Here is a 27,285-nt window from a genome sequence, read left to right on the forward strand (position 1 = left end):
TTAAACAAATAAAAAACAGATTAAATAAGTCAATGGTTACTGCTTCAGAGCCCAGTGAAGTGACACAAACCTTTAATCCCCAGTTCAAGGCTGACCTGGCCTACCACTTAGCTCAGGACAGGCTAAGAGCAAGCACTTGTCTTAAAAACACACACACACACACACACACACACACACACACACACACACACACACAGACATACACTGGTTTCAGTGAGGAACTGGAGCATTTGAAGAAGACCCTTGGCCTCTGTAATAACGTCGACTCTAGGAGGTAACCGTGAGCAGCAGGCTGGAGAGAGGGAATTCTGGGAAAGGACCCCATCCTACTGAGCCCTACACCTTCCTCTTATCAGGTGAGTTACAGCCACTGTGGCTAAGATGGAGATCTCACCTAGACATCACAGCGGCAGACAGACTTCCCCGCTGTAGTTAGGGTGAAAGTGCCTTTCTATAGGGAGCCTCATAGTTCAGCGCTTCTTAAACTTAGATGTGCATTTTAAAATGCTGACTCTGCTTTAGAAGGTCAAAGGAGTGGGGCATGACTCTGCATTTCTGACGAGGGAGCGAGCTGGTGCCTTGTTGGGGTGAGTTGCTGAGCTGTAGGGACTGCAGGAGAGGAAATCACATTAGCCAGGTCTCTGCCCTCCTCACAGACTGGGCAAGCTGTGTGGTCAGCTAGCAAGACATCTGCCTGGTAGCTTTTTTTGTTGTTGTTCCAACTATGTGCCTATTAGTCTAAAATTCTTCTCGATGACACTGACAATTCTTGGGCTATCCTACCCAAAGTTAAATAAAACAGCCTTAAGACCATTCCGTAGTACCTTTGCTGGGAGTTGAAAATTACCCAGCAATCCACCTGTCCTAATTCTTGTGAGGATTTCCCCTCCCGAGGAGACACTAGAGCCCATTCTGAAGAGCACACTTGTTCTCCTGCTTGGTGCAAACCAATAAAGTATCCTTGTAAATCAGTGTTCTGTGCCCTTGGGTAGCAGATTACGTGATAACCTTGAATGAACTAATAAATCGGAGTTTCTGAAACTATAAACCAGAAGAACGGCCCGTGAACTCCACCAAGTGTCCCCAAAAGGGCTGCTGACTTAGCTAGCTCTGCTCTGAAACCTCTCTGGTAGATAGGCCACGAGCAGGCTAGGGCGAGGGTAGGATTTTTCTAAAGCAAATACCATCAATGTCACAATTGCGAACAAACAAACAAATCCAACAAGGAAGCAAACATAAGAATTACTATCTTCCACAGCTCCCTTCCCACTGCCCGCTTCCTTTGTGTCACAAGACACAGAGGGAACAGGTCTTGAAGTGTTTAGGGAACCTTGATAGGGAGTCAGGTTAAAGTTCTGTTGAGTGTGGCAATAGACTGGGCCCACTTCCCCCTTTCCACTTGTCTGATCCCAAGCAAGCTCACGAAGGCAAGGAGGGTGGTCGCCGGAGTTTATCGACAATCAACTCTGGCCTAGAACAGACTCTAAGATTATCCTGTCACAGGCAGCTCTAATCAGGATGTTTCTGACCAACCCAGAACTTTCTCAAAAAATGTACATGTAGATACCACTCCAGCCTATCTTGATATCTCTGGGCAGTCAGTTTCTGGGGGTGCAGCCTTGGCCCTGGCCAGGTTTTCTCTAGATGTTAGGCACAGTCCCTGGGCTGGGTCCAAACCTATATTGAGGCCTGAGCAGCAGAGGGCACCTACCCAGTGCCAGAGTCTTCGGTGCCTCATCATGAACCTCAGTCTGAACTTGCTCTGGGACCACCTGTCTGGCGCCTATTTCCTGTCTCAGAGATGCCTCAGATTTCCCACTTGCTCACAGACTAGACTTTACGACTAAGATTGGCCACGCCTCTGTAGCCCCATATTCCCGTTCTCCTCCTCTTGTTCACTGGTGTTTTGATAAAATATCAGGTATTTGCTGGGTAGCAGGCCATGTGGAGCCTAAGTAATAAAGAGTTTCTCCAGAGTAACCCTGGAGCTCTCTCTGATGACGTGTATCCATCAAGTGACTCCAGGGGAGAGATCTTTCCAAAGTGCGCCATTCTTATCCAGCAACAGAAGCATTTGGAATATTAAAAGAAGCATTCTTGTTTCGTGATCAGTCGTCATAGACAAATGGACAGCATAGAAGGCCCACTAAAATCTTCTGTAATTACCTGCTCCCAAGAGCTTTTGTAGAAACAAACTAGCTCTGAGGCATACAAATACCAAGCATTACCTCAGAGAAGGCACATGATGAGCTGAAGGTCAGTTGCTGTACATACATTCCCATTCGGATCTCTGTGAGAGTCATAGGATTTTCTCAGACACACACACCCCTTAAAGTCTAAGTAGTATTTATAAGCTTTATTCTCAGGTGCCTGGGTGACCCACTCAAATTCAACCTGCCAAAAGACAGCCCAGCATCTGTTAATCCCACAGGGCAAGAATAAGACCACTACCACAAATTCAAGATAAATTCGAAGTAGGCTTTAATTAAATACTGGCTAGGAAGATGGATGGGTTCTGGCCAGGACCACTCTGGGGTTCTCAGAAAATGGCCATGAGTTTTGCTGAGACTTAAAAAGGCAAAACCCGCTCTCCCCAAGCGTCTTCATTAGAGTGACATCATTTTAAACCCGGAGTGGCAATCCCTGAAGAACTGCCATGATGCCCAGGGAAGACAGGGCGACCTGGACGTCCAACCACTTCCTTAAGATCATCCAATTTGGGGCTGGACAGATGGTTCAGTGGTTAAGAGCACTGACTGCTCTTCCAGAGGTCCTGAGTTCAATTCCCAGCAACCACATGGTGCCTCACAACCATCTATAATGGGATCTAATACCCTCTTCTGATGTGTCTGAAGACTCATATATGTAAAACAAATAAATTTTTTTAAAGATTTATTCATTTATTATATATAAGTACACTGTAGCTGTCTTCAGACACACCAGAAGAGGGCATCAGATCTCCTTACAGATGGTTGTGAGCCACCATGTGGTTGCTGGGAATTGAACTCAGGACCTCTGGAAGAGCAGTCGGGGCTCTTAACCACTGAGCCATCTCTCCAGCCCATAAATAAGTTTTAAAAAGGAGAAACATGCTTTAAAAAAAAAAAGAAAAAAGATCATCCAACTTTTGGATGATTACCCAAAATGCCTCATTGTGGGAGCAGACAATGTGGGCTCCAAGCAGATATAGCAGATCCGCATGTCCCTCCGAGGGAAGGCTGTGGTGCTGATGGGCAAGAACGCCACGATGCGCAAGGCCATCAGGGGCCACCTGGAGAACAAACTAGCTCTGGAGAAACTCACATCCGGGGGAACGTGGGCTTCGTGTTCACCAAGGGGGACCTCACTGAGATTAGGGACATGCTGCTGGCCAATAAGGTGCCAGCTGCCACTGAAGCTGATGCCCTGGCGCCATGTGAGGTCACTGCGCGTGCTCAGAACACTGGTCTGGGGCCTGAAAAGCGCTCTTTCTCATACTGGAGATGTTAGGCATCGCCACTAACATCTCCAGAGGTACCATTGAAATTCTGAGCGATGTGCAGCTGATAAAAACTGGAGACAAGGTAGGAGCCAGTGAAGCCACACTGCTGAACACGCCGCACATCTCCCCCCTGCCCCGTTAGGCTGATCATCCGGCAGGTTTTCGACAATGGCAGCATTTACAACCCTGAGGTGCTGGACATCACAGAGCAGACCCTACACTCTCGAGGATGAACGCAATGTGGCCGCCGTCTGTCTGCAGATTGGCTACCCGACTGTTGCCCCAGTGCCTCACTCCATCATCAATGGGTACAAACGGGACCTGGCTTTGTCCGTGGAGACTGATTACACACCTTCCCACCGGCTGAAAAGGTCAAGGCCTTCCTGGCGGAGCTATCAGCACTTGAGGCTGTGGCCCCTGTTGCTACTGCCGCAAACCCAGTCAAGGCTGAAGCCAAGGAGGAGTCGGACGAATTGAAAGAGCATATGGGATTCGGTCTCTTTGACTAATCCCCCCCAAAGCTACCAAGTTAGCCTGCTCCATTTGAGAAAGGTGGAAATAAAGGCTTCTTAAAAAAAAAAAAAAGGCAAAGCCTACTTTATTGCATTTCTCGTCAGGTCCAGTCAGGGGCAAGCATACATCCTGACGTATTTCCTGTACACGTACCTCCCGCCCACATGTGCACAAGCATATCCAGAGCGGACGGGTCAAACAAGCACAGGACAGATGAACGTATTCCTAACTGCCTTAACAAACAGAACCCTTAGCCAGCAAAGTATATGGTTCCTGTTTTGGTCTCCCATTAACCTGCAAGGTGTGTTGCAAGGTTCTTCCTGCTACTTCTCAAGGCCGTTGCTCCTGCAGTCTGTGCCCTCTGCTTTCGTGCTCTGCAAATGCAGGGGACGACCTGTACAGTCCTGGGGCCTCTCCCCATGGCCACCTCTAGATTTTCAGTAAAATGGAGCTCCTCTGGGCCTGAGCTCAAGCCAAAAAACTCTCTGGGAGATCACCTCTTCAGACCAGAAGCTCTGAGGGAACAGACTATGGAAAGTTTGGGGACTGCTAGTGTTTAACATCCAACAGAGTCCTGTATCTTCACTCTCTTGGGAAGACCTCCAACTTTCCACAGGGAAATGAAACATTCGCACATCCTGTTTTGATACTTCAGCCACTTCTTGAGAAGGGGGAGGACATTGGTTTGGGCCTGGCTTGTGTGGTGTGATGGATTTACTCTGTAGGACACCAGGATAGGGTCTGAGGAGGAGGCTGAGGCAGGCTGTGAGGACTTTAGCACCCACCCCCAACTCCCACCCCTGCAGTCATGAAGGTATTCAAGGCAGCTGTGAGACCAAAGGAGCCCAGCTCGGGAGCTCATTTAAATTGTCTAATTGCCTTAGAGATACTCATCTGGGTATCTTGAGCCCTGACGTCTTGCTTAACTCTACTGGTAAAATGGAAAGAATCCCATCTCCTGCAAGTTTGAGCAGGGCCGTTTAGTCAGATGATAGTGTGGTTTGTTATATATGCAGCTCTGGAACTTAGAAGACCTCAAACATGTCCGAGAGCACTGTTGCGGGGGCTGTCAAAATGTGAGGTCAGAGTGACTTTGAAGCCAACCATGCTGTTTTCTGCTCAAACCTCCTGTTCCCAGCTCCCATCCCAGTCACACTGCATGTGCCTTCCACTCCTGACTTCCCGGCCTCACTCCTCCTGTCCACCTTCTTTATCCAACTCATGGCGAAGAAGAGACATGGCCACCATGCATTCCTCTCTTCTCCAATGCTTTTGTCAGACTCTACCCTTCACTGACCGTGGCTCCCCAAACACTTCTCTTCATCTCGTTTTGACACCTGTCAGTCGCTGGGACCCCCTTAATGCCAGAAACCGCAGTGCCATATTTACTTGCTCCCATCACAGTCTATCCTGTTCTAGCTTAAGAGTCATCTCCAAGGGAAAAATCCGAAATTAGTGGGCCAGGCGGTGGTGGCACATGCTTTTAGTCCCAGAGAAGCAGAGGCAGGAAGATCTCGGAGTTCAAGGCCAACCTGGTCTACAGAGTGACCTCTAGGATATCCAGAGCTACACAGAGAAACCCTGTCTTGAAAAGAGGAAACAAAAACTAAAAATGGAAAGAAATTCAAAATGAGGAAGAGATCATTGTATCCTGTGTCACCTTGAAATGTCTGCTTTACTAGAAGCAGCAGTGTCAGGATAACTCTAATTCTCTCTTTTTGCTTTAATTTTTCTCTTGAGACGGGGTCTCTCTGTGTAGTCCTGAAACTTGCTCTGTAGACCAGGTTGGCCTCAGAACAAACTCAGAGATCTGCCTGCCTCTGCTTCCTGAGCACCGGGATTAAAGGCCTGCCTGGCAATAACTTATTATCTTCCATGAAATGCATCTGCATGCCCATCTGGACAGTACTACGTCTGGACTTTGGGAAGGGGTACATTTGCATGGGCTGGGAGAACGTACTAATGAAAAGTTATTATTATGGATTTTTTATTATTATGGAGAGATTCCTTCCTCCACACAACAGCAGTCCTGAACAGCGGCTAGCAGAACGGAATGAGTGTCCTTGGATTTAATTTCAATGCTGCTGTTTATAAAATTAAAGGGTTCGTGTCTCTTGTTCACACCTTTACTTTCCTATAGCTTCCCATAAGAGTAAGATTCGCAGAGGGCCATAAATTTAGATCTGGGAATTAGCTGAAAAGTTGTGCTAGTTTGCAACGTGGGGGAAGAAAAGGGTTTATTTCACCTTAGACCTCCCAGGAGGCAATCAAGTTAAAATACTAATGGAGGTTTTGGGTTTTTTTGTTTTTAAAAAGATTTGTTTTGTGAAGACACTGCAGCTGTCTTCAGACACACCAGAAGAGGCATCAGATCCCATTACAGATGGTTGTGAGCCACCATGTGGTTGCCGGGATTTGAACTCAGGACCTCTGGAAGGGCAGTCAGTATTCTTACCTGCTGAGTCATCTCTCCAGCCTAATATTAATAGAGTTAATTAAAGATGGCTAAGTGGTTAAGAGCCTTTGCTGCCCTTCCAGAGGACTCAAGTTCAGTCTGTGGCACCCACATCAGGCAGCTCACACCCCCCCCCCTGGAATTCCAGCTCTAGAGGATCTGACCCCCTCTCCTGGCCTCCAGAAGTTCCTGCACACACCCTGCTGTGCTGTGTCTCTTCCTATGGCAAATGGACTGGAGGTAGAGGGGCTTAACCCGGTGCAGTGAGGTGCAGTGCAGGATCTGATGAACGCACGGGCAGTGAGCACACGGGTTCATTTATTGGGGGGGAAGGGGACATTTATGTCCCTGGGGAGGGGGCTGGGGTCTCTGGGAAAAGGTTTGTGTGGCTTTGTACCACTAGCCAGGGCAGACATATTGAAGATGCTTCACCTACAGACTCAGGGGCTGTAGGGGTGGGGAAACTTAGTAAGGTTGAACTGGGAGTGCAGCCAGATCACTGTCAGGGTAATAAATTCTTCGTAGGGTTGATGGTGGGGGGCCCGACTTTAGGTGCCAGGTTGGGAGGGGGGATAGCCAACTCCTGCGGTCCTCATGTTTGAGGTCATTAGTGGGTTTTTTTTTTTGTTCTTTTGTTTTTTGTTTTTTTCTTTTCTTTTTTTTGGAGCGCTCTACCACTGAGCCAAATCCCCAACCCCTGAGGTCATTAGTGTTAAACTCCCTCAACCCTTTCTCCTCCATAACCCTGGGCCATTATAGTCCCCAAATATCCCACACCCCCATACACATACATAAAAAGTAAAATATGTTTTTGAGACAGGGTTTCTCTTTGTAGCTGGCTGTCCTGGAACTCAGAGATCCTCTGCCTCCTGAGTACTGGGATTACATGTATGTGCCGTCTTCCCACTAGCCTACAGTTGAATTTGAACTTGTTGGTTGTTATTTCAAAAAGAGACAACAGCTCTTTCTTCACGGTTACCTTTAAAGGGGAGGAAAGCCTTCTGGTTACTAGAAACAAGTTTCTATGAGTATGAGAAATAATAATAATAATAATAATAATAATAATAATAATAATAATAATAATAAAAGTTTTCTTTTTAAAATCTCAACTCACAGGGTGTGGTGGCCACAGATAACCTGCAGCATGTGTCTATGTGTGTTAGGCTGTATAGGTAACTGCTTGAAGCAGTTAAGAAAGTGTGGACACTCCTGTTCCCTCCCCTTTCCTACTCTTTTAGACTCTGGGATGATAGAGCACCTTGGTTGTTAAAATAGGATTCCATGGGTTCGGTCCCCAGCTCCGAAAAAAAAGAAAAGAAAAAAAAATAGGATTCCAATGTGCAGCTGACCTGCCCAATTGTTATAACCAACCCAGAAAGGAATGACCATTGAGAAAGTGTCTCCCAAGATAATCTGCCTTCACCTTAGGCAAAGAATCTCATGAAGGAAAGACTGCAGACCTCCACATAACCCCCTATGGCTATAATTTCCTCATTCCCAAGCCCTCACCCCATATCCCATAAAGGATATGTGCTATCATATATCAGTCTGTCTCGTCCCTCTGCAGACCCCTCTGTTACCTCCCCGTGAGAGAGGCTGCCCCCTTTACTGCTTGCTAATAAACACGGTCTCACCTGTTGAGGTCATACTATGGTCTCTTTCCACATACTGTGTCTTTAAGATGCCTTAGAAATTTCAGCCATGCACTTTTGGAATGCTCCTCCATTTTGGTTAAACAATGACAATCTCCCAAACTAAAAGTAATTTGGTTCCAAGTTGTTTTTCTAGACTCTTGCCTCTCTGTCCCATCAATCCCAGTAATAGCCACCACACAGATATTTATCAGTCATATGACATTCCTTAACTCATGACATACCCTACCTCTTGAGCTACCCCTAGCAGTGGCTGACCTCAGGCCAAAATATGAAAAAGACAAAAAACAAAACAAAACAAAACCCCAAACCAGTTCCCATTCCTCTCCTTGTCTGCCTTATAACTAACTATCCTGGCCCATAAGGAGAGGACAAGCAATAGTTTTCACACTAGAGACTCCTTGTCAGGCCTTTTCCCATGTCATAGTTGAGTCACTTACCTCTTCCTAAGTTATACATGGCAGTCATGTGGTGAGGGTATGTGTGGTCCCACTGTTGTAGGATATTTGATCACACTCCAATCTGCGAGACTGTGTTATTGTATTGTAAAAACCTGTTTTTAGTTGTGTGGCTTAGCCTTAGCACACACCTTTAATCCAAGAGCTTTCTGCACGAATATTGCAAACGGGATTAAATAAAGTCAACTGTAGGTAAAGAGGCAGAGCAAGCAACCACTTGACAGAAAGTGAACATAGAATTAAGGAAAAAAAAAAAAAAACAGAGTAAGAGGGAGTCCCTGACTCCCTCAGATGGAGATGCACAGGAAGTAGAAGGGAGAGACATTCAGCTTGAAGGAGGGTTTTTGAGATGGCATGAGAGAGGGCATTCCTTCTTGAACATTGGCTGAGGAGGAAGGTCAGCTGGGTACTTACACCGCCTCTCTGAGCTAGCAGGCTTTCACCCCAGCACCTGGCTCCCAGGACTTCATGGGTAAAATAGAAGGACTGAAATTTTGTTAAAAACAACAACAACAACAACAACAACAACAACAACAACAACAACAGTATTTGGCACCTAATGTTGGGCACAACCACACAGATGCAGAACTCAGGCTGGCTGCAGACAAACTCAAAAGTCATCAGATTTTGTAAGACACCTTGGAAGACCTTGAGGAGAGTTAAGTAATATTAAAAGAAAATATCTTTTCCACATTAAGGATGGGAAATACATCATAATGCAGGATGTGAGGACACTGTATAGTGCTACTTTAGATGTCCTGAAAATAGAAGCAAAAAATGAAAAGATAAATGACTTAATACTCAGAATAATTACTATTAGTCTGGTAATTCATATTTTATCCTTACTAGCCATAGTAGGTTTTTGGCGCCAAATATGAAAAGTGGACTGATAAGATACGAGTCTTAGAGAGACCTATAGATGAAAATAAGAAAATACGTGCTCGCTTCAGCAGCACATATACTAAAATTGGAACAATACAGAGAAGATTAGCATGGCCCCTGCGCGAGGATGACACGCAAATTCGTGAAGCGTTCCCTATTTTTTAGCCCAAATGCTTGAATTACCCTAGATGCACAGAACACATGAAACTCAAGACGGATGACCAAAATGCGAATGCTTCACTCCTTCTTTAAAAGGGGAACAAGAATACCCTTGGCAGGGAAGAGAGAGGCAAAGTTTAGAACAGAGACTGAAGGAACACCCATTCAGAGCCTGCCCCACATGTGGCCCATACATATACAGCCACCAAACTAGATAAGATGGATGAAGCAAAGAAGTGCAGGCTGACAGGAACCGGATGTAGATCTCTCCTGAGAGACACAGCCAGAATACAGCAAATACATAGGTGAATGCCAGCAGCAATCTACTGAACTGAGACCGCCCTCCTCCCCCCCGTTGAAGGAATCAGAGAAAGGACTGGAAGAGCTTGAAGGGTCTCCAGACCCCATATGAACAACAATGCCAACCAACCAGAGCTTCCAGGGACTAAGCCACTACCCAAAGACTATACATGGACTGACCCTGGACTCCAACCTCATAGGTAGCAATGAATAGCCTAGTAAGAGCACCAGTGGAAGGGGAAGCCCTTGGTCCTGCCAAGACTGAACCCCCAGTGAACGTGATTGTTGGGGGAGGGTGGTAATGGGGGCAGGATGGGGAGGGGAAGCCCATATAGAAGGGGGGAGGGGTTAGGGGGATGTTGGCCGGGGAAGGGGAATAACAATCGAAATGTAAATAAGAAATACTCAAGTTAATAAAGAAAAAAAAAGAAAATAAGAAATTACTTAGACACAGAAATTTAGACAAGAACATATCATGCCACCACATGATGAAACTGAAGAGGGTTGTTAGAAACCTTTCTAACAAGATTGTTAGAAAACCAAGCTTAGTTTACCCAGTTACTATACAAGAACTACCAGCATATGCTAGGTACCCTCAAGGTTACGAAGAAGTTAAGTGGAATCCTATATACGTATTAGATTTGAGAAGATTCAAGGAAGTAATCATTTCATATGGTGTGCATTTACCCTATGTGAAGCATATATTAAATTCATGGGCAACTCAGAACAGAATCATCCCCCAAGACCAGAAAGATTTGGCAACAGCAATACTGGAAGCTGGTCCTCAGTTACAAAGCCGAACCTGGTGGAAAGAGGAAGGTAGGGCCACAGAACAATGACATGGGGCCTAGATTCCCTATTCCCAGGATCAGTTGCCAGGTGAAGGTCAATACGCTGGGTTACAAAGGCAGCTTGAATTTAATGATCACACCAGGTCCTGTGTTGTTTGCCAGCTTTAAGTGCTTGGGACAAGGTGGAAGAATCAGGGAAGAGGTCTGAATCATTTACTAAAATTATACATGTCCCAAAAGAAGCCTTCACTGATTTCTCACAGATTGACTTCAGCTGTAAGTGAAATCGTATCGGATTCAGAAGTCAGACAAATAATAATGGAATCTTTGGCTTTTGAAAATACTAGTTCAGAATGCATAGGGTGATTAGAATAGGTTAGAAATATGGCTGATATTAGATCTCATGTCTATGATGCTACTGATAGGAGAAGTGATTTCCAAAAGTTTTAAGAAAAAAAAAATCAAAATGTGAGATGTTTTAGTTGTGGTAAGCAAGATCATTTGAAAAGGGATTGTAGGCAAAGCCTACCTAGAAACAATGTTTTCTAGACCCTGCCTATGGGAACTTTGATCTATTTCTTCCCCTCTCTATCCTCCTAGCTCCTGGTACCCCTTCCCTATCCAGTGACTCTAGCAGGTCCAGTGCCCAGTGCTTTCACAGCATCCCCTGCTGGCCTATTTAACCTTGGGTGCATTTTGAGATTTTTCTTCCTTTCTGAAGCTGATCCTTTTTGATCATCCATGAGATTGACTCCTCAGAAACCCTGAAGCAGGGTGAAAAGATTCCCACTATGTCCTCTGGACCATTTCCTGACTGTTCTTGGAGGGACCAGTAGCATCTTTCTTCTCTGGCTGCTCACTCAGCAGAGGCCCTAGGCAACAGGTTGCTCCTTTCTGATCGGAAGGAATCGGAAGGAATTCAGCCTTCTTACTCAACACAGCCATAGACCAGCACTCCTCTAAAATGCCTAGAAGTCTCTTCACAAGTTTATCAGCTCGAAGACAAAAGGCTCTATGAAGTCCAAATATCTTGTGTTCTTCTGTAATGTGGTCTGGCCACAGTGCTCCCTCTCCAACAGTGGATCCTGGCCTGAAATTACTGCACTCTTTTTTTTTTTTTTTTTTCCGGAGCTGGGGACCGAACCCAGGGCCTTGCGCTTGCTAGGCAAGCGCTCTACCACTGAGCTAAATCCCCAACCCCTACTGTACTCTCTCATCATCCTGAGTGAGGTATCCTAGCCCCAAAAGGACAAGTCACGCTATCTATTCATCTAGAAGTGGTTATTTGCCATAAAATACAGGCACCATACTACACTTCACAGATCCAAAGAAGCTAAACAAGAAAGAAGGCCCAAGTGAGGAAGCTTGAATTTCACTTAGAAGGGGGAACAAAAGTCATAGGAGGAAGATGGAGGGAGGGAGCTGGAAGGGGGAGGGGATGGGGAAGGGAATGGGGAGTGTGTGGTCAGGATCAAGTGTGGAGAAGGACAGGAGAGACAGTTAGATGGCCATGAAAATGAATGGGAATCTGCAACTGATGGGGGTGAGGAGGTGAGGGACATCTCCAGGTCAAGACAGAGACCTGGGATAAGGGAGGCACCCAAGAATCAATAGGGGTGACCTTAGCTGTGACTGGCTACACTGGTGATATGGAACCTGAGAAGGCCACCTCCTGTAGCCAGGCAGGAGCCCCAGTGGAGCGATAGAAACATGAACCCACCAACAAAATTTTCAACCCGAAATTTATCCTGTCTACAAGAAGTGCAGGCATGGGGGATGGAGCAGAGACTGAGGGAATGGCCAACCAATAACCAGCCCAACTTGAGACACACCCCATGGGCAAGCACCAATCCCTAACACTATTAATGCCACTCTGTTATGCTTGCAGATGGGAGCAAGTTGTCCTCTGAGAAGCTCCACACAGCAGCTGGCTCAGATACAGACATTACAATCAAACAGTGGATGGAGCTTGCTTGGAGATTCTTATAGGGGGAAGGATTGCAGACCCCAAAGGGAATAGGAACTCCACAGGAAGACCAACAAGTCAACTAACCTGGACCCTTGGGGCTCTCAGAGTCTGAATCACCAACCAAAGAGCATACACAGGCTGGACCTAGGCCTCCCTGAGCATATGTAATAGATGTGTATCTTGGTCTTCATGTGGGTCTTGAACAACTAGAGTGTGGGCTACCCCAAAAGACGTTGCCTGTAGGTGGGATATGTTCTTATAGCTGGGCTGCCTTGTCTGCCCTCAGTGGGAGAGGCAGTACCTAGTCTTCAAGGGACTTGAAGTGCCAGGATAGGGAAATACCCAGAGAGGCCCCCCACTCATTCAGAAGAGAAGGAGAAGGTGTATTAGTCAGGGTTCTTCTTAATCACAGAACCTATGGGTAGTCTCTATATAGTAAGGGAATTTGTTGATGACTTACAGTCTGTAGTCCAACTCCCCAACAATGGTCAGCAGCAGCTGTGAATGGAAGTCCAAGGATCTAGCAGTGGCTCAGCCCCACAAGGCAAGCAGGTGAAGCAGAGAGAATCTTCCTTCTTCCAATGTCCTTTTGTAAGTCTCCAGCAGAAGGTATGGCCCCGATTAAAGATGTGTACCACCTTTCCTGGATCTGGGACTAGCTTTGTGCCAGACTGACCTTGAACTCAGAGATCTCCTTGCCTTGGTTTCCTGGGATTCAAAGCCACTTTGCCTCAAGATCTCCATGCCAAGATCCAGGTCAGAAACTTGTATCTCCCAGCCTTAAGATCAGGGTTAAAGGTGAGCCTTCCAATTCTGGATTGTCATTCATTCCAAATATAGTTAACCTGATTACCAGTCGTAGCCATAACAGAGGGGCTGGGGAAGGATTGTGAGAGAAGGTGACTGGGAGGGGGCAGTGATTGGGATGTAAAGTGAATAAGTAAAAAACTTAAATAAAAAATCAGTTCTCTCTTATAATGCTGTAATGCCTAAAGACCAAGGAAAGTTCATATAGGAAGTGTTCTGAGCACCCTCACATTTGGGCTTGCTTCTATTTCAAAACCATTAGTCCTCCTTCCCATACTGTGCAGCAGGGGATGTAACCTTGGCAGACTTTTCCCCTCCCATTCAGTTCTTTCCTGGGCTCCTCATATATCAACAACTTGTAAAACCAAGAACCTGGATGCTGAGGCTGACAATGTGACACTTTTTGGTGTTTCCAGTTACGAGTGGATTTCCTTTCTCTTCATCCAATGGTAAGGAATAAGGATACATCCTCCTTGGACTGAAACCATGGAATTTCTTCTTACATACCTCTGGCCACTTTCTCCTGCTTCACGGATATTGTCTTTTCCTATGTCTGGGCTATCCTGACTCAAATGCCTCTTTTCAAGAAGTGGTATGCTTTGTAGTGTGTTCTGGGAGCCCATATTGCCATGTGACAAGGTCAATGTGTTTCCCATGTCAGTGTTGTGGTTGGCTTTAATGTCATGGTGACACAGATTAGAATCACTGAGTAGGAAGCCTCACCCGAAGAAGAGTTCTGATCGCGTTGACTGGTGTGGGAAAAACCCTTCCAAATTGTGGGCAACCTTTTCTGTTATCAGCCCAGACCAAAAAGGGTAATTTGAGAAGGCCTGCTTGGCCTCACGGAGAGGTTGAGCTCCAGCCACTGTGCCCTTGGCAAAGAGGAGACTCAAGAGAAAATGCCCTTGGTGTTTTCAAAGGAAGTCAGGAAGACATTACCTCAAAGGATGGAACTACTAGTAAAGAAAGATTGAAGGAGCCAGGGTCTCCTCCCAAGCCCAGGTGACCCCTGAGCACTAGATGCTCAGCTTGCCTCAACAATTTAAAATATGTTAATTTCTGGCCAGCCGAATAGTCGTAAACAACCAGTAAGAAACTGTAGTGTGCAGTTTCTACTACCTCGCTTTAGGCTCTGGGCAGACCACGCTACCAGCCACCACCCAGGAGCCACCTCGGATCCACAGATGACACACACACACACACACACACACACACACACACACACACACACACACACACGCTTTATTTTTAATATGCTTTTTAGCTCAATGGCTGTGCACATCTAAGCCTCCCATGGCTAATGTGCCCTTCTTTTCATTCCCAGCTCAACACCTCTAGATCTGCCCTCAATTTAGTTACCCAGTTACCTTCTCTTTTCTCAGCACCCTAAATCTGCCCTCAGGCTTGGTTGCGTTTCTAATCTGCCTGCCTGCTGCCCGAGGCCCAGCCAGAGAAGTGGCCAAAGATCTGAAGTGGCCATTCTACCTGAGATCTTACATGGCTGGTGACTCTCTCTCTCTCTCTCTCTCTCTCTCTCTCTCTCTCTCTCTCTCTCTCTCTCTCCAAAGCATGGTAAAGCCTCCTTCCTCATCCCGTGTCTCTTACTCTGCCTGCAGGAACCTGGAAGTCCTGCCTCTTCTGTCTGGCCATTGTCCACTGGCATGTTTATTGATCGATCAAGAACTGATTGGGGAATTGGACCTTTAGCATTCACAGGCAGACTCCCAATCAAAGCATTAGAATTACCCACTACAAGGAAGTGTAACCAGAGGTTACTGTTTGTTCTTGGTTTTTTGAGACAGCGTTTCTCTGGGTAGCCCCAGATGTTCTAGAACTCTATCTGCAGATCAGGCTGGCCTCAAACTCAGAGATCTGTCTGCCTCTCCTTCCCAAGTGCTGGGATTAAAGGCATGCACCACCACTGCCTGGCTGCTTATATGTTTTTAACAATCCAAGGGCTCTTACCTCTGAGACACTCTGTTTAAGTCCATATTTCTCATTAGTGATTTTCTTCCAGATAAGGAAAGTGCTAGCTAGATGTGGAGAGTCACAGCCTTAACTCGGTTTCAACACTGCAGCCAAGAGAGCAGTGAAAGTCAAACGATCATTAAATCTCTTCTTCATTGTAAACTAACCTGGCCTCTACATTCTGAGTCCTGGGGTCCAAGGTATAGGGTGTGACTTTTAGTCTATAGAATAGTAATGTATCGCTTTAAGAAACTACTAGTATATGTTTGAACGTGTTTGTTTGTCTGAGACAGTCTTGCCTTTTAACCTTAAGACTCATACATACTAGGCTGTCTTGATCTTGCAGTTATCCTCCTGCCTCTGCTTCCTGAGTGCTGGGCTTATAGGCATGAACTAGACACATCTTATCACTCTGTACAAAGAGAAGACCCCAAAGTGGTAATACCCAGGGAGCAATGAACCAGTGAGTATGTGAGCATGTGAGCCATGTGAGCATGTGAGCGTGTGAGCATGTGAGCCATGTGAGTAATGTGAGCGTGTGAGCATGTTTACTGTCCAGCTTTTGGATTCTTTAATTTAATGTGTGTGTGTGTGTGTGTGTGTGTGTGTGTGTGTGTGTGTGTGTGTGTGTGTGCAGCACATGTGTGAGGTCACAGAACAACTTTTGGGTGTCAGTTCTGTCCTTTCTACGATGTGGGCCCCAGGGATCAGACTCAAGTCATAAGGCTTGGTGGCAAGGGTCTTTTCCTTACCTGCTGAGCCATTTCACTGGCCCTACCTCTTTGTTTCTAGAGTAATTCTCCAATTAAAAAAGACAAGTATCATTCTTGGAATTTCAACCATTGGCTGATTCTCAAGCTAGGTCAGAAGGTATACACGTGGACTTAGAGAATCTTATAGTGCCAGAAATGAAGAGTTGGGAGGTGGTGGTGGTACATACCTTCAGTCCCAGGTTCAAACCCACAGGAAGCAGAGACAGGGAGATCTCTGAATTTGAGGCCAGTCTGGTCTACAGAGTGACAGAGTGAGTTCCAGAACAGCCAAAGACAGCGACACAAAGAAACCCTACCTCAGAAACAAAGCAACAACAACAACAACAACAACAACAACAACAAAGGAAGGAAAGTCAGACACAGAGAGAACATTCTTCAAGCAGTATCCAAGTGTGGTGATGGAATCTCTCGTCTGTATTACAGTTCCAGGCCAGCCAGAGTTAGGAGAGAGACTCTGTCTCAAAAAACAAACAAGTGAGACCTTACGGGTATAAAGAAATCGTTGGTTAAATAAATAAATGAGGGAGAGTAGACACATCTTTGATGAAGGAGGTTTCCAAGCAGGGCCTCTCTGGATGGAGCCAAACCTGGGTCACCTTTGCAAAGCATAAGGATAGGGTTTTAGACTAACTGTGCAGAGATGACATTCAAGATTCTTCCTGGACTGGGTGTCATGGGTGTCTGTCTGCTCATCCCTGGAATGCCTGTCGCATATGCCCACAAGTTCACTAACGGAGCAAGGAAGAGAGAAATGCCTGACTTTCCCTTGTTGGGATGAGATAAGCAGGTCTGGAGACAATTGCTATTATGTGTTGGAAGCTTGGAGAATATTAAGGGGAACATTTTCTAGACTAAGGGAAATATACCTCAGTTCTGGCCATGTACTTATACTAGGAGGCTATGCCTTACTTTATACTGTATTACATCATACCATATGATATTATATTATATGCTGCGTGTTAAGAGAAATGCATGATAAAAAACAAGATGTGACCAAGTAACCCTTTACTCCTGTGGTTTTCCTCTCTCCAGCTCCAGACCCAGGGTAATGAGAGGAGCATCAGACAGATACCAACTGGAAAACATTCTATTAAACAGGAATTCTCAACCTGCTGACCACAACCCCTCTGGCAAACCTCTACCTCCAAAAATATTTATATTACGACTCATAAGGAGAGCAAAATTCAGTTATGAAGTAGCAACAAAAATAATTTTATCATTGGGGGTCACCATAACATGAGGAAGTATATTAATGGGTCATAGCATCAGGAAGGGTCAGAGCCACTGCTATAAATAAACTCCTTGATCTCTGGCTGCAAAGATGGTCCCGCAGTCAAGGGCACTGCTCCTGTCCAGGCCCCAGGCTTGCTTTCCAGTGCTCACATCAGGCTTTTCACAACTACTTGTATGTCACTCCAGCCTCAGGGAACCTTTGCTCTCTGGGCTCTCAGCTGCTCACATACCTTGCACACATGTGCTCATGTACACACACACAGACACACACACACACATACACACAGACACACACACAGACACATACACACACATACACATACACACACACATACACACACACACACACACACACACACACACACACACACACACGAAATTTAAAAACTAAATAAAGGAACCTGAAATATATTTGCTCATGGAGTCTCTGTCCTTGTTCTTAGACACAGCTCTCTGTATCTGCGCTAACATGGAGGGCCATTGTGCAAGCTTGAGAAAGTTTTATAAAGCATATAAACTCTGCGGTGAAGGGCGAATAAGATGAAAACGGGAGGCCAGGGTTCAGCTTAGCACGGGGTGAGAAAGTTCTCCACTCTCAGTTCTACGGAAGTAAGTCTAGGAATTCCCCACAGCCCACAGAACGCTCGTAACATCTTACGTGAGAAAACAGTGAATGCAGAAGCTTCAAACTAAGTAGTGGCCTTTCCACAGAAACACTCTTCATTCCTGACTCAGAATCTCAGCAACACATTATTTTCTCTCTTCCCCTCTGTCTTGTTTTTTTCTCTTGTCTTCTTTTTCTTTTTTCTGTTTTTCTTTGCTTTCTTTTCAAAAATTTTTTATTTTTAAAATTTCTTTTATGTATATGAATATGCTGTAGCTGTCTTCAGACACACCAGAAGAGGGCATCAGATCCCATTACAGATGGTTGTGAGCCACCATGTGGTTGCTGGGATTTGAACTCAGGACCTCTGGAAGACCAGTCAGTGCTCTTAACTGCTGAGCCATCTCTCCAGCCCCTTCTTCCTTCCTTCCTTCCTTCCTTCCTTCCTTCCTTCCTTCCTTCCTTCTTTCCTTTCTCCTCCCCTTCCTTTCTCCTCCCCTTCCTTCCTCCTCCCCTTCTCTCTTTCTTTCTCCCTCTTTCTTTCTCTCTCTCTTTCTTTCTTTCTTTCTTTCTTTCTTCCTTCTTTCTTTCTTTCTTCCTTCTTTCTTCTTTCTTTCTTTCTTCCTTCTTCCTTCTTCTTCTTTCTTTCTTTCTTTCTTTCTTTCTTTCTTTCTTTCTTTCTTTCTTTTGAAACAGTGGCTTGCTGTGTAGCCCAGGTTGTCCTGAAACTACCAGGTAGTCCAGCCTGGCCTGAAACCCATCATCCTCTTGGTCTGCCTTCCCTGACCCCTTATACCGAGTTTACTTCTAGATAGATCCAGAGTAGGTTGTAAATGAAGCCTTGTAACTTGAAATTGAAAGAAGAAAGTTGGATGGGAAAAAGAGGCAGAAGCAGGGGGATCTCTGTGAGTTCGAGGCCAGGCTGGTCTACATATCAAATCACCAGATGGTCAGAACCATGTAGAGAGACTTTAAGAGACTCTATCTCGATAAGCAAACAAACAAACGAATAAATAAATAAGTGGAGAAAAGAAAGCAGCAAGCTTTGTTTTTTGTTTGTGTACTGTGTGTATATTTAGCTAGCACAGACATAACTAATAGAGTACAGAAATGTTACTCTTATGCCATGACATCTCAAAACTAAGCAAAACGTAACTACAGGTAGCTTAAGGGTACAAATGTGAAAGACCAGACTGTTAATCAATTGAGGAAAACAATAGAGAGAAGAAGATGTTGCTGAGTCTGATGGTGTAGGCTTGGAATTCCAATTACTTGGGAGCCACAGTCAGAAGGATCACAAGTTCAAGGCCAGCTCAGGCAATTCAGTGAAACCCTCTCTCAAAATTAAAAGTAAAAGAGAGGGGAGAAGGGGACAGAGACCAGTAGACCAGCTTCTAGGAATTTGGCAGGAATTTGACATTGGGCTAGGACTAGGAAGTAGGCTCAAGATACAGCCTGAGGAATGTGTTACTTCCTCCTCAGCCTGGGCAGCCTCCAGGAAAAGAGGAAGCAGGAGAGGCAGTCCCAACACCACCAACAGCAGAGTTCCAGAAGAGAAATTCCCTAGTACTAAGCCCTCTACCCACCACCCGAGTTCAATCGCATTGCATGTAGATCAGTTTCTTTATCCGTATAACTCTGAGCAGAGCCTAGCCCTGGAGAGGTGTCCTTTGATCCAAAGGGAGTTTTCTGTTTTACTGTGGTTTGTATTTGTCTGTCTTTGGGCCATCACAAAAGAGAAGATGCATTCGTCAAAGGCAGTCCATTGCAGAGGGAGTTGTGGCAGGTACCCAGAGAGAAGGGGGAACTTTGTAGTTCTGTTGCTTCGGTTGTTTGAGACAGGGTCTCCTTAGGTAGCCCAGGCTGTCCTGGAACTTGCTATGTAAACCAGGCTGTGAACTCCTCAGAGGTCTGCCTGCCTCTGCCTTCCAGTACTGGGATTCAAAAGCATCACACCTTGCACCTCACGGGATTTTATGGGAATTATTTTACATAGTATTTGCAAGTCATAATTCATGGGGTTTTTCTCTACTCATATGAAGGGGAAATATTTGGGTCCATTGAGCTTCTATGAAATGTGATTAATTAAAAAAGAGTACCAGGGGCAGGAGAGATGGCCCAGTGGTTAGGAGCCCTGACTGCTCTTCCAGAAGCCTGGGTTCACTTCCCAGCAGCTCACAACTGTCTGAAACTCCAAGAACTGACACCTTCAGACAGAAATACACGCAGGCCGAATAACAATGCAGATATAAAATAAAAAGTAAATAAAAATAAAAATAAACAAGCAAACAAATTTATTTTTTAAATTAAAAAAATAATACTAGATATGGTAGTGGATCTATAGTGCTAAGAAAATGGATATGGGGAAGACTCTAGGACTCAATTTTTAAGCCAGTGAGAGACTCTATGGTGTAGTGGGACACTCCCAGCACCCAGGAGGCAGAGGCAGGTGGGTTTCTGTGAGTTCAAGCCAGTCTGGTCTACACAAGAGTTCCAGGCCAGCCAGGCCTACAGGGTGAGACCCTTAATTCCAAGCTGTGTTCTTAGACATTTCCTCTTTTGCAATTACTTGTTTTAAACATAATTGAAAGTAAGGAATTATCCCCACCCTCACCACCTCCCTCTCCCAAAAGGAAACCCAATCAACCAGATAGAAAGAATGGAGATAAGGAGGCTGAAATCAATCCAAAATACACTCGGTCCGGACCAGGCAAGAAAGCCTGGGATTGTGGGTAGAGAATCCTTCCCAGGGAAGAGATGAACAGATCCACCTGCCTATTGGAACCAAGGGGCTTCTGTTAAAGGGCTCAGTGAGCCTTACCACAGCACAAATAAGTCTGTTCTCAACTGATCAAGTGCCTTAACTTTCTATTCCAAAAGTACAGTCTCCATCACCACCACCTGTTGTAAGACCCCTTAGTGGCCTTACCTCAGGACGCAACCCACAGAGCACAGACTGACAAAGCGACCGCTGCAATAGCATGAGGGTTTTAATCCACCTACGTGGGGTTGCTCATCCATGCAGGGAGAGGCAACCCCGACTTCAAAAAGCACACAACTTTTATTCGTTACAGAGGGCAGACTTCAGCAACAGGGTTAGCTGGCCTATTCTCATTGGTGGTACACAGGACAAAGGATCTGGTCAGGTATTGGCTGGCCTGCTCAAGGGGCTGTTCTTGGCTCAGTTGGTCACTTTCCTCATCCAGCCCTACACCTGGCCTTGGAGAATCACTGGGAAAGGGCTAAGTTGGCACGTCCCTTAGATGGGGGGTGAACTGGGTGGTCAGGCAGGGTCAGGATGACATCTTGCAGTTGTTCTCGGAATTTACCACAGGGAGGGGTAGGGGGTCTTTCCAAGAACAGTTGTTATTGTTTTGTCTTAATTAGCTTAGTCAGAATCTTGATCACCAAAACTTTACCATATCACTGGGCATCATGATGTCTGATGTATCTCTCAGAAAGGTCACAAGTTTGTCATAGGCATCCTGACCACCAGATGTATTTCTCAAACTCTTGTTTTTATAACTTTGCTTTCCACATCTATGAAACTTAGTTTCTTCACACTATCATCATCATATTATTATATTTACCACAGCAACAGCAACAGCAACTGCCGCCACCACCACCACTACCACCACCACCACCATTTTATGTAGATGGGTGTTTTGCCTGCATGTATGTGCACCATGTGTGTGCAGTACCCACAGAGGCCAGAAGAGGATGTCAGATGCCCCGGGACTGAACTCAGATGCTCATTGGCTGCCATGTGGTTGCTGGAACAGCTGTATTCATAGGCACTGAGCCATGTTTCCAGCTTCTTTATGTCCCTGAAATGCTAGGGCTTTGGGGGCATTCATTTGCTTGTCATGAGAGTTTGTGGGAAGGAGGTTTGCCTGTCTCCAAAACAATATGCACTCTTGCTCCTCTCTTGCTCTTGCCTTCCTGCTCCTGCTCTCTCTCAACCTTCCCCCTTCTCTCTCCACGGGCTCATGGCCAGCCTCTATTTCTCTCTCTCTCTCTCTCTCTCTCTCTCTCTCTCTCTCTCTCTCTCTCTCTCTCTCTCTCCCCCTTTCTCTCCCTCTACTACTACCCTCTTGACTCTCCTCCCCATACTCTGAATAAACTCTATTCTATACTAAATAAAATAAAATAAAATAAAATAAAACAATATGCAGAGTGGATTGTTTAGATAGGTCAGGCAACACGAAGGACATGGCCCCTACAGTAGTCTTGGTGCCCCATCCCCATGGACATGGCTAGGATTATGGTACTTGGGGATCAAAGCATACTGTTCCACTCTCACAGTCTAAATAGAGAATTGGGCAGCAAATCCTGGGGTAAAAGACTCTTTGGAGCTGCTGAACCATGGGTGGGCTTGGGGCTGCAGCTGGGACCATGGGAGCCCAGAGCTTAAGCTCATACGAGTCATTCCCTGCCTTGTGATTTTTTTCCACTTTGACTGCCATCTTGGTTCTCTGCCTAAACAGACACCTTGTCAGGGCAAGGGCAGGACACAGACAAGGGAGATTCCCTCAGGCTGACAGCTCACAGAAGTCAGCCTGGCAATCAAACCAGGAACATTCACATTCCCCACATCCACAAGGTTTGTGGCTGCAGGCTTCCGTGAGAGGAAGTCAATGCATGGGAGCCTGGACTGGTAACTTCTTTTCCTCTCTGCCATTGCTAACATTCTCTTCAGTGTCCAGCCTTTAAGCCACAGAAACAATGCTTTTTGTGCCATGGGGAAAATTCACTGAGTCAGGAAAACATATTACGAAATCCTCTCGGGATTACCGTGTCTCTTTACTTTGGGTCTCTATTTATCTTTCTGTCATGTGACTTAAGTAGGACTCGAGAAGTAATTCTTACCCCACAAACACCTGGGCTCGGGGCTTAAAACAAACACCAGGTCATGCCTCTGACACCTGTTATTCCATAGGGGATCCACTCAAATGCTGGCATTTGTTGGCAGAACCTGGAACTTAGATGTAAATATTTAAAGAGCCAGATCTGGTGGTACATATGTCTGAGGCAGGAGGATTTCTCAAGTCTAGAAATCTTAGGTCAGCTTTGAAAACTGCAGAGATCTCTAAAAAGGAAAAGAGGAAGGAAGGGTGACAGAAGAAAGGGGGGGGGGAAGCCCTTTGAGAAACAGGCATGGCACACACCTTTAATCCCAGCACTTGGGAGGTAGAGGCAGGCAGATCTCTAAGTTCAAGTCCAGCCTGGTCTAAAGAGCGGGTTCTATGACAGCCAGGGCTGCACAGAAAACCTGTCTCAAAAAACCAAAACCAAACAAAAAGAAACCAACGAATAAATAAGTTAGGACATAGAGAGAAGGCTCAGTGATTAAAAGCACTGACTGCTCTTCCAGAGGACCCAAGTTTGATCCTAGCATCCACATGGTGGCTCATAACTCTCTGTAACTCCAGTTCCAGGGAGGCTCTTACGCCCAATTCTGGACACCAAGGGCACAAGACACACATATGGTGCATGCAACCAAAACACCCCATAAATATAAAAGTATAATAAAAATACTATTTTCTTGTGAAAAAAAAAGTGAGATTCATTTTAATGAAGTGTGTTATTTCACCCAGCATACCCAGAATTCACTATTCTGACAGACAATTAACATACCATTAATGGGGTATCTATGAAGTCTTTACAACATACTATGTATTTTATACTCAGAGAACAACTCAAATATTTGCTAGCACATTTCAAGGGTTCACAGGGCCATTGGTTTAGCAGAAGCTTAGAGCACCAAGTCTGACTTTCCCTGCTCGGCCTTCCAGATCTTTCTTTCCAACCGACTCCGGCATGCCTTACTCCTAAGCAGAGAGAAGAGGCCCTAGAGAGCCTCTCTAATGTTCCATATAATCCCATGAGAGATGACCAGGAACTTGCTCAAGTCATAAGACTATTAGTGGCAATAGGGAAACTTCCACGACTTCTAGAGCAGGGGAGTGGGGGGGGACCTAAGCCGGTATGTCCTGTCACTTAGGAAAACATCAGTGGAGAGAATTATCGGGAACAAATGGACGGTTCCTCCCCTGGTTCACTTAGGGTTTAGCATATCTCAGCGTCTCAGAACTGGGTACTGAGTGTTAGTCACCGACAGCTAGCCTCATGACCGGCTCTGGTGGGGGGAGCTGGCCTTCTGGGGGAAGCTGCTGCTGCCTGTAAACCACAGGTATTTGGGGAGGTTCACATGGATGGAGGGCAAAGCCAAGGCTCCACAGATTACCACAGCTCCCTGCTGTCGGTCACGGTCACCCTAGGATAAAGCCAGGGTCTCCCAAGTGAAATGTCACCATCCTGTGGAAAGCAGGGGACAGGGAAGATGAGACACGGGAAGACAGAGGGCTCCTGGCTGCCAAGGTGCTAAAGCCCTCTCCTTGTGGAAATAAAGAGCAAAGTTTGCTCTTTCAATGGCTGTTCCAGAGTCCCCTAAACTTTTACACTGGCCAGAATTCCCCCAAGGATCTTGCTAGAATAAGGACTCTGCTTCTGTAGGTTTCAGTGGGGCCTCGATTCAGCTTCCTAACCATTTCCTACATGACAGCTACTGTGGGACCACATCTGTGAGCAAGAGTGTATGTATCTCCCAATAGGAGAATAGCCTAAAAGAGGCCCACTCAGACTGGGTAGGGCTCCACCCACCCAAGATGGCTGGGGCAGTGAAAGTGGCTCCCATTGTTCTGTGCCTGGGACATCCACTCGTTTCATTCTATGACTGGTGTGTGTGTGTGTGTGTGTGTGTGTGTGTGTGTGTGTGTGTGTGTGTGTGTGTTGGAAGTGGAAGCAATCAAGTTGAACTTTGAACCCAGGGTATCCCACAAAGCTGAGGCTGGAGTCTGTGGTCTTGGCTCAGAGGCAACAAGTCCGTAAAATTCTGATTTCTCTCACAACATGTTGAGCTCCCTCACCTCTGTGGCCCAAGAAAATATCCCTTACTTCCAACAACTTCAAAGCTGTATTTATTTATTCTAAACAAGAGTTTAGTTTCCTGGGGATTTTGGAAGAGTGCTACAGGGTATTAAGTATTTAAGGAATCTTATCTCTAACTTCCTCTCTCTGGGGGAGAGACAGGTCCTATTGATGAGCTTCAAATGCTAGTCCCCCCTCCTCCCCCAGGCTGAATTAGCCAGCTAGGCCCAGGGATTTTTGTTTTGTTCTGTTTGTTGTAGCATCTGTGCTTCTGAAAGGAGCTTCTGGTTGAGTCCCTGACTGCTTCTCCAGGTTCAACCTATCCGGTCTCCAGTTTATTCTGGGGTCTGACTTCAGACCTCAGCTCCATCGTAAGTGTAACAGAAAGGTGAGCTTCCTGCCTTTTCCGTACAACCAGAGGCTTCCTCTGTTCAGCTGTGCAGAAAGAGATGCCTGGTCCTGCTACACAAGGAGGCTCAACCATGCTAGGGTTTGCTCGATGATTCAGATTTCTTCTTATTGTGTCTGGTCTCTCTCACACACACACATACACACACACACACACACCACACACCACACACACTTGTCCTATGTCCTCAACACTTACCTTTCCTCTTGCAGTCTAATCCTTTTTGACTTGTTTGTTCTCTCTCTCTCTCTCTCTCTGGTTGTGCGTTTGTATATCTGTATATGTACATGTGTTTACATGTATGTGAACGCACATGTGCTCATATGTGTGGAGGTCAGAGAACAACCTAGGCTGTCTCGATCCTCAGATTGTCATAGGGCAAAGATCCCAATGACCAGTTGACAAAACCAGAGTCCAAATCTAAGAGTCTTTATGAAGCAAAACTTGTCGGTTAGCTGGGGCATTTCGACCTCAAGTCCCTGGGACAAAGTTGGATAAATTTCTAAGAGACTTTCCCAGGGGAGGAGGTGTGAGTGGAATGGGGTTGGGGGAGGGTCTCTCTGAGTCAGCCTAGGATGGCTGAAGCCGAGACAAGACGGAGGAACCTTGGTGGCCCTGTCACATTCTCCACTGGTCTAGGGAAAATGAGTCAAATCTCAGACTCATCCTGCTTTAAAGGGTGAGGTTGGGCATACAGTTTAAGATACAAGGTCCTACCTTAATCCAATGAGGATGAGGATGAGGATGAGAGGCCCAGCCAGGGCTGTTAGCTGAGCAGTTAGCCAGAGGGACCAAGAGAACTGAGCTGGTTCCAATGATCTGATTTATGTCTGTCTTTTTCTCTCATTGAGACTTTTCCCAACCATGGCAAGGTTTCATTAATTATTCTTGATCAGTTGGCTTAGAAATGGCAGGTTTTTCCTGAGGCCATCCATGGCACCCCCCATTCATAAGGAGTAGATCATGAGAGAAAACAGTGGGAAGTGAGACTTTAGCTGCAAGAATTTTAAGTGAAGTCGGTTTTACAGATGGGAGAATTGGTCATGGTCTTGGCTCATGCACGAGATCCTTGTCAGGGTCCAAAAGTCTGAGGACGGGGGGTGGTGGTGGGGTGGGGTGGGGTGGGGTGGTGGTTAGAGAAATGGGGGTCTGGGATTTCCAATTATACAAGTCACTAAATGAGAAAGGAGTGCATACTATAAAAAGGAGTGAATCTGAGGGCTTGCTCAGTGCAAGGACAGGGACTGACTGCCTGACACTGAGCTGAGTCAGGGGAGTTTAATGAATTGAGAATGTTTACTGAGATGTTGTCTAGGTTCAGGTATGGAGCACATGTGGAATCAATTAGGATATTCTGGGGGGACATGAACTACAGCGAGTCTTAGAAGAAGGGGCCTTCAGGTTGGAGGTCCAAGATAGGATCACTTTAAATCCAGGCCAATCAGTAAAATCCTTGATATCCTCACCTTCTGGGATGTGGCTAACCAGAATCTTAATACCAACCTTAAGAGAACAGGTCCTGGGGCTGGGGATTTAGCTCAGTGGTAGAGCACTTACCTAGGAAGCGCAAGGCCCTGGGTTCGGTCCCCAGCTCCGGAAAAAAAAAAAAAAAGAGAAAGAGAGAGAACAGGTCCTGGGCCACGGACGGGGCTTAATAAAAGTCTAAGCCAAGCAGCAATGCATGGGAACTGGTCAGGGTTGATGGGGACTCCTGTGACTGTTAAACAGACTGTGCCAGCCATTTGGTGATCTAACATACCCAAGGTGTACATTCAAAGTGGAAAGAAGGCCATTCTAATTCACAGAGTCAGGAAGTGAACCCCATATCTACCTCCATGTCTTTATGTCTTCCGGAAATGAGGGAGAAACATCCCAGCAGAGTAGCTTGTTTTGCAGCAACT

At 45.9% G+C, this 27,285-nt stretch overlaps 1 non-coding gene and 1 pseudogene across 1 annotated transcript; both read left to right on the forward strand.

Annotated features, from left to right (window-relative positions):
- Window positions 1-2,659: 2,659 nt before the first annotated feature.
- LOC148002636 (large ribosomal subunit protein uL10-like) lies at window positions 2,660-3,990 on the forward strand (annotated as a pseudogene).
- A 5,506-nt stretch (window positions 3,991-9,496) lies between these two features.
- LOC120095807 (U6 spliceosomal RNA) lies at window positions 9,497-9,603 on the forward strand. The gene has a single exon (XR_015633821.1). It is a non-coding gene; the product is annotated as a U6 spliceosomal RNA (small nuclear RNA).
- The last annotated feature ends 17,682 nt before the right edge of the window (window positions 9,604-27,285 follow it).

Source organism: Rattus norvegicus, chromosome 11 (assembly GCF_021556685.1).
Source record: "Rattus norvegicus strain SHRSP/BbbUtx chromosome 11, alternate assembly SHRSP_T2T, whole genome shotgun sequence".
Taxonomy (NCBI): Eukaryota; Metazoa; Chordata; class Mammalia; order Rodentia; family Muridae; genus Rattus; species Rattus norvegicus.